Genomic DNA, 15,597 nt, shown 5'->3' on the forward strand with positions numbered 1-15,597 from the left:
GTTACCTCAGTAGCGGGAAGCCGCTGGGTAGTCCCAAATAGTCTTACACTCTACTGCTAGATTCCTTGAATTTTTTTTTTACTTTTTTCCTTTGTGCATAAATGCTTAATTCCACTGGGCAACATGCCTGGACCATAATTGCACGTGCCCTGTACTAGTGTACTCATACATGGCTGGCAGCACAGCCAGAGAAAGAAGAGCGTTGTGGAGTAATGGTGCTGGTTGAAGAGGAACTGGAAAGTCTCTGGATCATCCTAATATTTGAGTAAATATCCAGGTTTTACTCCTTCCCCCCCCACTGCCACAGATTTGCTTTAAAATTGAAGCTATTTTCATTAATTCAGCTTTAAGTGAGTAAGAAAGTTCTCCCATGACGTGTCACTGCTGAATATGAAAATCATCCCTTTACATCTGAAAGCCAGACACATATCCAGGACCACTGAAGTGCAAATAACACATACATGGCCTATTAATTTCACAGTCTTCCAGTATGCTTACAGCCAAGGCCGGTTTAAGACTTTTTGCTGCCGGAGGCAAACTTGTGAGGGTGCGCCCCCCCCCCCCCGAATTGGAATGATCGCACAGCACCTGACAATTTGCACAGCACATTATAGCTGCCATGAGCCCCCCAAAAAACACCCTCAGTATCGGTAGGTAGCCAGGTATAGGTGACCCCAGTATTGATAGCTAGGGTACAGTTGTCCCCAGTATAGGTTAGCCTGGTACAGTTGCCCCAAGTATAGGATGACCAGGCACTCTCTCCACTTACTGTTTCTGCCTAGTGATGTCCCCAGACTTCTGCCGCCTGAGGAAGCCGCCTCACTTGGCATCATGGCAGGATCGGGCCTGCTTACAGCTGTTTCAGAGCAGTTGTTCCTCATTTGTGCAAGGCATAGGTTAATATGGCTTCATGAGGTAGGACTTGGGCAACAAGTGTTAAGCTGGCCATACACTGGCCCGATTTGCCGCCGTTTCGACAGCAGATGCGATCACTGGGATCGAATCTGCTGCCAATCATTCGTGCTAAACGCACCCGCCAATCCGATTTCCTCCCGAAATCTGATCGGTTCGTCGATCGCGCCGTGCGGGGAAATTACCGTCGATCGCCCGCGGGTAGGGAGCGCGTCGCTAGCGGCGGCCGATCCGATACAGTTATACATTACCTGTGCTGGCTCCCGGGCATCTTCTCCGCGCTGCACTGCTCTGTTCCTGCTTCCATCCCAGCGTACATTAACTTCCTGTGTCACTCCAGTGACCAGGAAGTTCAGATAGAGGGCGCTCTATTTGAACTTCCTGGTCACAGAGTGACACAGTGTGTGCTGGGATGCGGTGCAGGATGCTGGGATGCGTGCAGCGCGGAGAAGAGGACCCGGAGCCAGCTTCAGGTAATGTATACGGGGGGGGGGGGGGGGGGGACAGGCGGCAGGAGCAGCTCAACAGATTGTGATCGGTTTCAGGCTGAAATCGATTCACAATCTGTTTGCATTAAAGGCAGCCATACGATCCCTCTCTGATCAGATTCGATCAGATAGGGATCTGTCAGTTGGTCGATCTAATGGCAAATCGACCAGTGTATGGCTACCTTTAGAGTAACCAGCTAGCTTATGGTGATCCAGAACCACTAGATATATTTGACACACATAAAGAAATATATCTCACAGTTTGTCTAGTGTAATATCAATCTCTAATGCTATGAAGGGTTGTCTCTCCTGTCTGATGGTATGTATGACTGTGATAATGTGGGTTGAATTATTGCCCCACAGCTTGAAAACATAAAGTAAATACTGGAAATAGGTATGGCTATAGTTTACCAGCTAATACAGTGGGTTGCAAAAGTATTCGGCCCCCTTGAAGTTTTCCACATTTTGTCATATTACTGCCACAAACATGCATCAATTGTATTGGAATTCCATATGAAAGACCAACACAAAGTGGTGTACACGTGAGAAGTGGAACAAAAATCATACATCATTCCAAACATTTTTTTAAAAACAAGTAACTGCAAAGTGGTGTGTGCATAATTATTCGGCCCCCTTTGATCTGAGTGCAGTCAGTTGCCTATAGACATTGCCTGATGAGTGCTAATGACTAAATAGAGTGCACCTGTGTGTAATCTAATGTCAGTACAAATACAGCTGCTCTGTGAGGGCCTCAGAGGTTGTCTAAGAGAATATTGGGAGCAACAACACCGTGAAGTCCAAATAACACACAAGACAGGTCAGGGATCAAGTTATTGAGAAATTTAAAGCAGGCTTAGGCTACAAAAAGATTTCCAAAGCCTTGAGCATCCCACGGAGCACTGTTCAAGCTATCATTCAGAAATGGAAGGAGTATGGCACAACTGTAAACCTACCAAGACAAGGCAGTCCACCTAAACTCACAGGCCGAACAAGGAGAGCGCTGATCAGAAATGCAGTCAAGAGGCCCATGATGACTCTGGACGAGCTGCAGAGATCTACAGCTCAGGTGGGAGACTCTGTCCATAGGACAACTATTAGTCATGCAATGTACAAAGTTGGCCTTTATGGAAGAGTGGCAAGAAGAAAGGCATTGTTAACAGAAAGCATAAGAAGTTCCGTTTGCTGTTTGCCACAAGCCATGTGGGGGACACAGCAACCATGTGGAAGAAGGTGCTCTGGTCAGATGAGACCAAAATGGAACTTTTTGGCCAAAATGCAAAACGCTATGTGTGGCGGAAAACTAACACTGCACATCACTCTGAACACACCATCCCCACTGTCAAATATGGTGGTGGCAGCATCATGCTCGGGGGTGCATCTCTTCAGCAGGGACAGGGAAGCTGGTCAGAGTTGATAAGAAGATGGATGGAGCCAAATACAGGGCAAACTTGGAAGAAAACCTCTTGGAGACTGCAAAAGACTTGAGACTGGGGCGGAGGTTCACCTTCCAGCAGGACAATGACCCTAAACATAAAGCCAGGGCAACAATGGAATGGTTTAAAACAAAACATATCTATGTGTTAGAATGGCCCAGTCAAAGTCCAGATCTAAATCCAATCGAGAATCTATGGCAAGATCTGAAAACTGCTGTTCAAAAACGCAGTCCATCTAATCTGACTGAGCTGGAGCTGTTTTGCAAAGAAGAATGGGCAAGGATTTCAGTCTCTAGATGTGCAAAGCTGGTAGAGACATACCCTAAAAGACTGGCAGCTGTAATCACCTGCGATGGTGAACACACAACAGAGGAAACCAAGTGAGAATGCAATCGCAAGAGAAGCGATTGCGAATGAGAATGAGCACAGGGACAGAATGTATGTGTGTGCACCAATCTAGTCGCCAACCCGCGACGGTGCACACACAACAGCAGAAATAGGAACGCAATCGCGAGAGAGGCGATTGCCAGAGGTGGCACAAGACTAAGCAGAGGTAAACCCAGGAGCAGAGCAAAGGCACAGCATTTCATACAATGAGAATGATAAGGAAAATAACAAACGCTAACTAAACGCGAACGCCGCACTCATTCGCAACAGCGAACTTGTTTACAGCGCGATCTCCGCACGTTAAGCGGTTAAGCACCGTTTTAAAAGGTTGCAAATTCATCACAAAGCATCAATCTTAAATGTTATTTAAAAGAAAAAAGAAAGAGCAGATGGCCTCTGTTTTGCTTTGATTAAAATTTGTATACTCATATTGGACTCTTGTTTAGCCCTCCACACCCACAGGAACTTCATCACAAAAAAAGAAGCAGGAAGTTAAGATTACATTGCAATTTAATTGTTTCCTAAGACATGGGTGCACCTTATGTCAGCCATCTTTACTTTGGTTCAAAGCTTGTGCACAACACGGTGGCTATTACACAAAGTAATTCACACAGAAATCACTGCTAATTTGTGATTTAAAGTGAACCTTAAGTCAGAAAAAAAATGAGTTTTACTCACCTGGGGCTTCTACCAGCCCTCTGCAGCAGCCCTGTGCCCTCGCAGCCACTCACTTATCCTCTGGTCCCCTGCTGCCAGCTAGTTTCATTTTTGCCGACAGGCCCGTCAGGACTGGCCACGCTTAGCTTTTTCCGCATATCTATGCGTTTGTAATGTGGCAACGGTATTTTTTGTATATAGCGCTAATTGCAGTCGGGAATGCGGAAAAAGCTACGTGAGGGCACAGGACTGCTGCAGGGGGCTGGTAGAAGCCTCAGGTGAGTAAAACTCATTTTTTTTTCTGGCTTAAGTGTCCCTTTAACCTTACATAATTCATTATACAAAAAATATAATTTCATGGTAGGAAAATAACTACTCCCAAATATAGAACTTAAAAGCAAATAGCAACAGTGACGTAGCTAAGGAGCTGTGGGCCCTGATGCAAGCTTTACATTGGGACCCCCCCACCAAGCACTCTATACACAACAATTGATATAGTGCACCAAAACCTGCCATGCTAGCCTAGCTCTAGCTACATGATTCCCCCCTCCCTGCGGCATCCCTCCCTACCCTTCGATCGCCGCCGGAGCAGAGCCCGTCCGGAAATCCCGTTCTGAACGGGATTTCCTTTAGGGCTTCCCCCGTCGCCATGGCGACGATCGTGATGACGTCATCGACATCGTGACGTCATCCGGAGTCCTGATCCACCCCGCATCGCTGCCTGGCACTGATTGGCCAGGCTGCGCACGGGGTATGCGGGGGGGGTTCCTTTCGCGTCGGGTAGCGGTGGATCAGCGGCATTTGAATCCCCCACGCAGCTAGCAAAATGCTAGCTGCGTGATTGAAAAAAAAAAATTGCATTTCTCATCTCACCAAACAAATACCTGCTAGATTATGAGACATTATTTCAAACTTTAATTTGTAGCTATCTGGAATCCATCCTATGTAATATTATGAGCCTCCCCTATATGGAGTATGTAATTTTATGCAAGTTGTTCAGTTGGCATTGTTGGAATTGCTTGTACTGATACTTATTTGAAAAAAATAAAAATCTTAAATACAAAAAAAAAAAAATTTTGCAAAATCAGTCCAGCAGGGCCTAAGCGGCGCCCTCCGGCGGTAATGGACGAGCTGAGTTCGTCCATACCGCTAAGGAGGTTAAAGAAAAGGTACGGCCGGGGAATCAGGATTCGATTCCGATTCGGAGTGGGAGCCTGAGAAATGGCTACCACCACACATCCAAGGAAGGCAGCAGGCACGGCACGCAAGTCCTGACTCGGGGAGGTAGTGACGAAAAATAACAATACAGGACTCTTTCAAGGCCCTGTATTATGATGAGTACACCTGAAATCCTTTAAAGGACACCCGAGGTGAAAATAAACTAATGAAATAATTGATTGTATCTATCTCCCTTCTCCTAAAAATTACTTTTTAAGATAGTCCACAGTTTTATTTTATGTTTAAATCTACTTTTTCAGTTTTAACTGTTTTATTGTTTTTGCTCAATGACACGTTCATTGAAGTATGCCACAGCTAAAATGTAGGAACTATTGAACCTTTTTATCTCTTTCCTGCTCTCAGAAGCCATTTTCTGCTAGGAAAGTGTTTTATAGTTGGAATTTCTTATCAGTGAGGGTCACACAGTAGTCACTTCCTGTCTGAGTCAGGACTGAGTCAGCCACTTACATACCTGATATTTAACTCTTTCAGGCAGAGAAAGAAAAAAAGTAGCACAGCATAGTTATTTGTGTGCTAGGCACTGTACATACCCATGTCTATCTCATCATGTCACATGTCACCTCGGGTATCCTTTAATGGGAATCTGTTATGGAGGGCAAGTCTGCCATTCTTTCAACTATGTGATCAACTCTTTTTGGTACTTTCTGCACCGTGGTGACCACGGTAACGGCCAGAAAATCAGGGTTCGATTCCGGTCCGGAGTGGGAGCCTGAGAAATGGCTACCACCACACATCCAAGGAAGAAACCAATGTGCTGTATAAGTAATGTACCTGCCCTGACCAGGCATCTGCAAACCAGGCATCTGTGGTCAGATGGATCCTTGACCCAACGCTGTGTGCCAGAGATGACACAACTTGCCTTTCAACATCACGGTACAGTTTGGGTATCACATTTTTGGAAAAATAATTGCGGCCTGGTATCAATGTGCAGTCACAGATGCAGTGAAATGTATGCACTAACTGGTATATAAACAGTTTGCAGTCACACAGATGCAGTGAAAGGTATGCAGTGACTGGTATAATACAATGTGCAGTCACACAGGTGCAGTGAAAAGGTATGCAGTGACTGCTGGTAGAACAATGTGCAGTCACAAAGGTGCAGTGAAAAGGTATGCAGTGACTGTTAGTATAACAATGTGCAGTCACACAGGTGCAGTGAAAATGGATGCACTGACTGCTGGTATATAAAACAGCGTGCGGTCACACAGATGCAGTGAAAGGTATGCAGTGACTGCTGGTATAACAATGTGCAGTCACACAGGTGCCGTAAAAAGGTATGCAGTGACTGCTGGTAGAACAATGTGCAGTCACACAGGTGCAGTGAAAATGTATGCAGTGACTGCTGGTAGAACAATGTGCAGTCACAAAGGTGCAGCGAAAGATATGCAGTGACTGCTGGTATAACAATGTGCAGTCACACAGGTGCAGTGAAAAGGTATGCAGTGACTGCTGGTATAACAATGTACAGTCACACAGGTTCTGTGAAAAGGTATGCAGTGACTTTTGTATAAAACAGCGTGCTGTCACACAGATGCAGTGACTGGTATTATAATACAATGTGCAGCAGTCTCACAGGTGCAGTGAAAAAGTAGGCACTGAATGTGCTGGGCCTGGCACAGTATAGCAATTAGCAAAGGCCAGCTGAGACAGCTGAGACAGACAGGGCTGTATATGCAGTGTCAGTGGGCCACACAAAAAAAACAACACATCACAAGAACATTAGCTCTCAAAAGAACTGTTTTGGGGTGCTTTTCAGCAATAAATATCAGTAAGGAGCAAGCTAACAGACCTCCTAACTATCGCTTTCCCTATCTCTACAATGTCTCTCCCTTCTCTCACTAATATCAGCAGCAGACAGAATGAGACAATGGCCAACGTCGCTGTCTTATGTAAGGGGGGGGGGGGGGGGCTTCAGGAGGGAGTGCAGCCTGATTGGCTGCCATGTGTCTGCTGACTGTGATGTAGAGAGTCAAAGTTTAGCCCAATGATGTAGTATAGGGGGCGAGTCAAACTCACATAAAGTTCGCGTTTCGACGCGAACTCACATTGTTCACACAAACAAGTTCGCGTTCGAACCGTTCGGGCCATCTCTAACCGACAGCAGAACAAGTGGGCTGCAGCAGCGGGAGAGCGGCGTGCTTGATGTTAGTTGCGGAAGCATACGGTGCAGTAATTAAAATGTACTCCCTGGCAGGGATAACAGTTCCCAAATGGTGTAGATTTCAGTGAATCCGGTCCAGAAGCAGTTAATCAACCTTCAAAGAACATTGTCAAGTCACAAACAACAAACTTCAATTTTATAAACAGTATATTTTAGGGCTGGTTCACATGTGGGATAAACGCAACGATTCAATGGCCGGCTAAAGCTTTGTTTAAAAGTGATCTACTGCCATTCCATCTAAATCAATAGAAGCATTTTTCAAACAACGGTGACAGTGGTTAGCATTGTTCGTGTAAATGTTGCAGTAAATCCCATCATCTCGTTGTTACATGTAGCATCCAGCGACAGCTGCATTTGCATGGTTCCATGTCCCTATTGGGGCTCAAAATGTGACAGGACAAAGGAAACTGATATGAAATGAGCGACTACCAACAGTTTCGCTAGCTGCCCGCGGTCCTACCAGCCACCCATGAGAACCAGCCCTTACTCTTGGACATTCTGGATTAGGGTGCAATATCTAGTTTTGTTTGTCCGTACAGGAAGAGATTGTATTATTTCCATATATATAACGAGCACAACATGCTTGGATTTTCTCTGATACAGATGGTAATGGCTTGTCTTGTTAGTTAATGTACCCTGATTTTAATTCTTTATATAGGCATGTTGCCTTTATTGCACCATCTGCTCAACATCTGTTTTTGTCTGTGCAATGCTTACATTGTCTATGGCCATCTTGTTTTATGGACATTTTTACAGACACATTTGACACAATGCACCATATAGATGCAGCTCTTTTTCTGATAAATAAACCAGGGCCAAGCATTTATTCTTTATTTTGATATTTGTAGCATAAACTTTGTCATCAAGCTATTGATGTAATGTGAATATCATTTGTATTCCACTTCAAATAATAGCAACATATCCAGTGCAGTTTCAAGGCTAAATTGCACCCAGTGTAAGGGTGTAAAAATTGCACCTCCTTCCCGTCCCGTTCCGTCCCCGCCATCCTGGTGGACTTGCGAAGCCTTACTTTTTAGGGGCAGTCACACAGCCACAGGTCACAAGTAGATCTGCCTACTTACTAGTGACTTGCTACTCATTCAGGAGGAAGCAGGGACCAGGAAAACATGCAGGCTAAGAGAGCCCGGAAAGCCGAATCCTCTATGGGTGCTGCGCACTGACAGCCTGCAGTACAGCTACAGGACATAAGGTGTCACCACGCAGTTGTGATGTGATAATGACTTGACGTCTGATGCAGGCAGCGTTGGAGTGAAGCCAGCGGTTATGTCCTTCTGCCTGCGTCCCCATCTTCTACTTTCCAGTCTGCTCCCAGGGCGGTCGCCCTGCCCGCACTGCCCAAGAAACGGCCCTGAACATATCAATACAATTTAGGTGTGTAAAATGCATTCTTTCTTGGGTTTGTTTACTTATTAATGACTGACACCTAGATTTTCAAATAAGGGGTTGATTTAATTACAAGTTAATACCGTATGTGTATATGGAAGTATGGCATATGAAATATAAATGCTAGCTAAAGGGAGAAAGGAAAGGGAGGGAATGGTGGGGAGCTTTGAAAGAAAGAAAAGAAGGCCTCGATTCATCATTCTCTTTGAGATAACTTTTTCCAGTTTGTTAAATTACCGAATTCGAAGTTTAGCGATTTCTAGTTGTATTCATCAAGGTTTTTCCTCATTCGGTGTGAATTCGATAACAATTCGGTAACCATTCGGTAACGTGTCGATATTTCCATTTTACAGCGGTAATTTAACACAAGGCCATAAGATTCCCATGGAATTGTGGGTAAAAGGCAGTCCTTTGAGCACTACGTAGCAACATTCTGAATAGGGCTTTACACCTGGACCAGGATTCTGAAAGTGGTTGGGACAATCCCACAATTTGATAGGAGCCTTTTCTAAAAAATTATAGTGCAGCTAGCAAATTAGTTAACCCTGACACTGCCTGTGTTCTCTTACAAGATGATTCAAGAGAAATGCAGATGTCGTGTTATAGCAAATAAATCTATTCTCTTACAAATTTATATGGTTGCAGACCTTATTCTTGCCCTTCTGCGCCTTTGAATCACTCTCAGCTGATACATAACCACTTCAAATGGCTCCATCTTCTCTGTCAGCAATGATCTGACAGGAATAACGACAGAGCAGTGAAGGAGATAACTAATCCTAAATGTAACGCTAAACCACGCCCACTTTCTTTTTCATGAATTGCACTTTATTCCGTTTTAGCGAATCGTTACCGAGTCGTTACCGAATGTTCGCTAACAGCTGTAGATAACTTTGATGAATCCTGAAATGAAGTTAACAAATTCGGTATTTTACCAAACTGTTGTTAACAGATTTGCTAAGCGTTGATGAATCGAGGCCATAGTCTCTGTCCTACTTCCTTCATCCTTCTAACCACACGCATAGTATGTCCACCCCTTTTAAGATCAGTCAATCCTGTCTTCCTTTTATTAAGTGACACCCCCCTCCTCCATGGTACCCAGTTATCACTATTGTCCTTAGAACACAGTGTCCTTTGATGTTAGACACTAAGGTCATTCCTCCATGTAGGAGCAGCCCCTTCCATAGCTCTTTCTGCTGTTGGAGAGCCTCACACGAGGGCCGAGATCCTCACACATTTTTGATACAGCTCAAATGAATTGATGGGTCTGAATCAGGAAAGGTGTGGTCAGGTAGAACACATTCCTTTCTTTATCAGTCCATCCTAAACACTGGCATGGATCTGGCCCTCCAGGCCTGGAGTTCGACACATGTGATTTAAAGGAACTGCCAATATGTAAACAAAATGCATGTGTGGAGTAATATTTTTTGAGGGAAACTCAACCAGAGCTCTTGTTTGTAACAGAGTACTTGAGCAACTATGGTCTATGAAGTGCAAATAATTCTAATGAGTTAATGCAGGATTATGCAAATGAATACAGCTTAAAAATGGATCAATCAAATTCAACCTTGGCAAGATTGAATTGGTCTATTTCCAATCTGTATAAATGTGCATACAAAATTTGCACAAGTCTGTACTGATTTAGAATTATTTGCATTTGATTGGACATCCCTATTCCTCAGTTTTGTTGAGGTGCCCTCTAACTCCAGTCAAATCTTACCTTTTTAATGCTCAGTGCTACTAATTTGTATTGCTCTTTGCATCTGCTGTCTTTTATATTTGAAAGGCACATAAATGTAATGTTATCTGCATCTTGAAGTAACAGACACATGTCTACCACAATATGCTGTCACTGTCACTTATTTACCATATCTTGGGCCCATATGCAATTAACTTTTTCACCTGAGTTATCTCCTAGGAGATCATGTTTCATCTTCTATTTAGTATAGCTTTTCAGCACTTTGGAATTGAAAAGTTACCAAAAAATAAGTGACGAAGTACTGTCTCCATTTTTTTGAGTCTTTTTTTGCTTGCTGGTGTAAAGGCATTGACAAGGTGTGAAAAAAAACCACCTAGGAGATAATTCGGGAGAAAAGGTGAATTGCAAATGGGCCCCTGTCTCTTTTGTTTGTTTTGTTTTGTTTTCATGGGAGCTACCATCTTGTTGGTGATGGTGATGTGAGCACTATGCACACAAAAAGATCATTCACAGCATTTTAGCATACTTTTCTATGTGTCACCTCAGCCTGTAAGCTAAACAATTTAGTGTTGGGGAGTACTTTGTAATATGTTTTGTTTGTGGAAGGGAGGCTTAAAGTGGATGTAATGTAATGTATGCAGAAAAGAAGCAGAACCATAAGAACTAATTAGCTATTCACATTTGCAAAGGACTTGGGCTAATGTTAACTTGGACTTTTGAGTATACATTATTTTGGTTTATTTGTTTCTGGTGCAAAATGTACTTAAAAAGAATTATAAAAAATTAGGAGTAAAGTAATGATTTTGCTAAATGTTCTCATGCAGCAACCCCATCAAAGTCTGTGAAATACCTACAATCAAATTATGATTTTTTTTTATTTTTTATCAGCTGCTTCCAATATTATATACAATATGGATAAGTACAGTATGTGCATTTAAAATGGTAAAAAACAGCATTTACCGTGAAATCTTGATTAATGCACACATTTTTAAATAACAAAATAAATAGAATTATATCCATGTCCTTGATCATAGTCTGTCATAATGCCTTCTGTTGGAACATCATATTTTTCTTCTTCTATGCTTCTCACTACAATAGCTCCCATCAGGAAGAGTGCTATTGAAATGAATGTGAAAAGGCTGTTCAAGAAAGTCATGCATAAGTATAAAATAAATCATATAAAATATATAAGACTTTTTTTTCCTGCGTATTAAATGAAGCATGTTGGCTATTCCGACCACATACATTGCTTGTGTTATTGCACGTTTCCTGGGAGTTACTTCAGAACATCTTATCAGTGTGAGGCTTAATGATCACAGGTGACACTGCCAGCATGTCTGTCATCTTGAAAGGATGGTCTGTACAGAGCAAACTCTATTATGTGACGCTAACCAGCTTCTAGGAAAAGGAGTGAGTATATCTGCCACTTGTAATCCTTGACAGCTATGTTCATTATTGGACAGAATGTGCCATTATACAGTCCTTGCTAGCAGCCCAAAATAGAAAAAGATCGTCATTACTGAGATATTGCTTTATTTTTCCTTTTCTTTTTAATATATAGCTTAGGTTCGTTTTATCGGGCTCTTTAGCAGTCAATGCTGATCCCTAAGGTCCTTTGAGACCCATGTCTCATCCAAAGCAAGTGTCACCAATTCATTTTTGTGTCTTTCTAATCTTAAAGATATCATCATAATTGCTCAGTTAAGTACAAGGCTCCGATAAGTTAAAAGGCACTCTGGACTTGTCCTGCCTTTGCCACAGATTTTCCCTCAGTTTACTGTCTATACAGGTTGAAGAGTATTGCATGAATCCTCTTTACTCTGGTGTTCACCAGAAACTATCAAATATTGTTACGTTAAACCACTGTGAGGCTAATTCATATGATGAATTGAATCATGTGACCAACCAGTCTCTGATTGGCTGGTCTCAATCATGCTGTCTGAATAGGCTAAAAGTGATAGATGATTACATGATCATGCTCAGGTAATCAGAGATTTATAGATCCATCACACAATCAAATAGATCACATGCTTTTCTGTGAATTGTATAGAAGCATTTATAAAAAGAGAAATGGTTGTTTCTGCTATTCACTAACACATACATAGTCATTGTTGTATTAATACTGCAAGGAATCATTTTTGTGACGCAGAAAAGAGGTTGTGAAAGAGAAACCAATCTGCAGGCCTGCACAGAAAATCATTGACCATCTTTACTCTCATATCTTAAGTATCCTAAGAACACTAATGAAAAGATCCGATCCACGCAAAGAAAATGTTTTTACAAATTAGAATATAAATCTAACCCAAAGGACATAGGTGACTATAAACTAGTAGGTCTTAGGTGCTATGTTTTCATTGGGGACCGCAGCGCTGCACATTATGCTTGAGTTGCATTGGGTACAGTGAGGCATACAGTCAATGAAAAGTATGCTTCACTCCTACTGTTTACACATGTGTTTACCTGTAACACACTATGCAGTCTGTCACCATACAGCAACCCAGTTATATTGCACCTGCCGCACTGTGAACGTCACATAGGTGGTGCATCGTAGTGCAATAAGCTGCATCACAAACCATTTGTAACACTGCACCGCAACACACCATGTGAACGTGGCCTAACAAATAATGTAAGTTTTAGTTTTAGCACTTGCAAAGCATGTTTTTATTGACACCACTAAAAAAGTAAAAAAATCTTTTAACCACTTCAGCCTACAGGTGTTTTCACCTTCAGAACGCCATCAGCACTTCCCCCATTCATTCCTCATTACCTTTTTCACTACTGATCACACGTAAATGATCTATATCTTGTTTTTTGCGACAAATTAAGCTTTTTGTGAGCAATACTTGTTTTCAGAAGTTACTTCATTTTCTACACATTTTATAGTGAAAAACAAGGAAAAAATGAAAAAATACACAATAGTTTTAAAATAAACAATATTACTATATATAAAATTCACACATTTTCTTTGCTCATTTGTCCTGGTTATCACAACATATAAATTATGTCGCTAGTACAAAGTATGGTGACAATAAATTATTTGGAACTAAAGGTGTATTTTTTCTATGTTGTGTTTTTTGTTTTCTCATTGTATACTACCAATGATTAAAAGCCCTTATTTGCATAATTAACAGTAATACACCCCCATGGCATACATATTTAAAATCTGAGTCCCTAAGTTAAGGATTTATCACTTTTGGGTTTTTTTACAAGTGTTTTCTTTTGGTACAGAGTATATAAAAATACCAATGTTATTGCTTTTCATTCACTTTGGCAGTTAGAAAAATTCACATGACATAGCCCTCATCTTTCGAAGTCCCCAAATTCTATTCTCTTGCTTGTCACGGTTGAATGAAGATGACCGGCACCATCCGTAATTATAATGCTCTTTTATTGATCAAAGATATCATGTAGCCATCCAGCGACGTTTCAGAGTTTACCTCCTTTATCAAGCAAGGCTATACATGAACTGGACATATCTATTCAATACAACACGTTTATATACATTCATGGATAGTAAACAGCCAATCCTGGACCGCAATACAAACTGTCCAATCAGACAGGTCTATCTAACATGCCGACCTGATAGGGAACTGATCTGCTGTCTAGCTATTGGTCGCTGATCCCTCTCACCTCCTCTCCCCCTCACGTCACAATGCCCGCGGCCTCCCCATCGCCTGGACCTGCGCATAGACAGACTCCCGCAGCGTCACCAGGCCCCGCCCTCGGCGGACCTGATGGGAAACTGCGGCGAGTGACGTGGAGTGAGGGCGGCGTCACCACCACCCACACCTCCACACGCTATGCGACTATGGGAGAGGAGCGGAATTCCGAGCGCCGCCCTAAGGCCACGCGCAGGTCCGTCCCCTCCCACTGGTTGTTACTATGGTGACAGGCAACAAAGCGCCGCGCGCACTGTGGAAACCTCCACTACCACAGCCATCCCATCTCATCATACGTAGGTTACATCTCCTACCTTACTGTTTACTTCACAATCTTAGGCTGAGGGAGGATTCAAGAGGATTATCTTTCTGTAAAAACAAAACATAATGTATAAACAATAAATCATAAATACAAAGCAAAATGTCAATAGGCACAGACATCGCATTACATAAACGGGGTCAAATCCAATTCCCTATTTAAGCCTCTAGGCTCCATGGAATCCAATTTTTTTATCCAATATGCCTCCCTATACAATATTTTTTTAACCCTATCCTCTCCTCTTCTAGGGGGGGCACTTGTTCCAAAATCATATATTTTAGTTGGCTAACTGTATGAGATGCCTGGTTAAAATGAAATGGTACTGCTTGTTCAATAAATTTTTCCCTGATCGCATGCTTATGAGATGAAAGTCTAACCTTCATTTTTTGTGTAGTCTGGCCGACGTAGACTAAACCGCAGGGGCACTTCAACGCATAAACAACAAACATCGAGTCACAAGTGTGACAACCTTTAATTTTAAATTTAGTACCCCTATGGGTGTGTGTGATAACATCACCTTTCATGACAGAACTGCAATGAACGCAGTTAAGACACGGAAAAGTGCCCCTGCGGGTCAGTCCACGCTGGCCCGTCTCCCCCTTACTACTGTCCACATGTACCAATCTATCCCTCAACGATGGTGCTTTTTTATACGAAAAAATAGGGATGTTTTGAAATTCATTAATGTGTGGAAAACTCTCAGACAGTAGATGCCAGTGTGGTTTTATAATTTTTGATATATTATCACTAGCTATATTAAATTTAGACACAAAAGGCAACCTGTCAGAGAGCTTTTTGCGGCGTCTGTGCCCAGTGACATCTGCCATTCTGGCCATCGCCCCCTCGACAATCTTATCCAGATAACCTCTCCGTAAGAACTTGTTTCTCATTTCTCCTATCCTAACTTCTCTCTGCTGCTGATCAGACACAATAGAGTGTACTCTCTTAAATTGACTTAATGGAATTGACCTCTTAGTCGCTGGCAGATGGAAACTCCCGTAATGAAGCAGGGAGTTGACATCCGTCGGCTTAGTATAGAGGTCAGTTCTTAACACATCTCCATCCTTAACTATCATAACATCCAAAAAAGGTATCTGCCTCTCAGAACTGTGAATAGTGAACCTTATGTCTCTATTACAAGACATGACTTCAGTCACAAAGGCATCTAGGGTCGAACGTGGACCCGCTCACATGCAATATATATCATCAATATATCTAAACCACTGTAGGGCGTGTTTTTGA

At 42.5% G+C, this 15,597-nt stretch overlaps 1 protein-coding gene across 3 annotated transcripts in view; it reads left to right on the forward strand.

Annotated features, from left to right (window-relative positions):
- The window catches only part of LOC137518608 (dynein axonemal heavy chain 5-like), a 553,928-nt gene that overhangs the window by 182,704 nt on the left and 355,627 nt on the right, over nucleotides 1-15,597 (forward strand). The gene's annotated exons all lie outside the window — the stretch shown is intronic.

This window comes from Hyperolius riggenbachi, chromosome 5, assembly GCF_040937935.1.
Source record: "Hyperolius riggenbachi isolate aHypRig1 chromosome 5, aHypRig1.pri, whole genome shotgun sequence".
NCBI lineage: Eukaryota > Metazoa > Chordata > Amphibia > Anura > Hyperoliidae > Hyperolius > Hyperolius riggenbachi.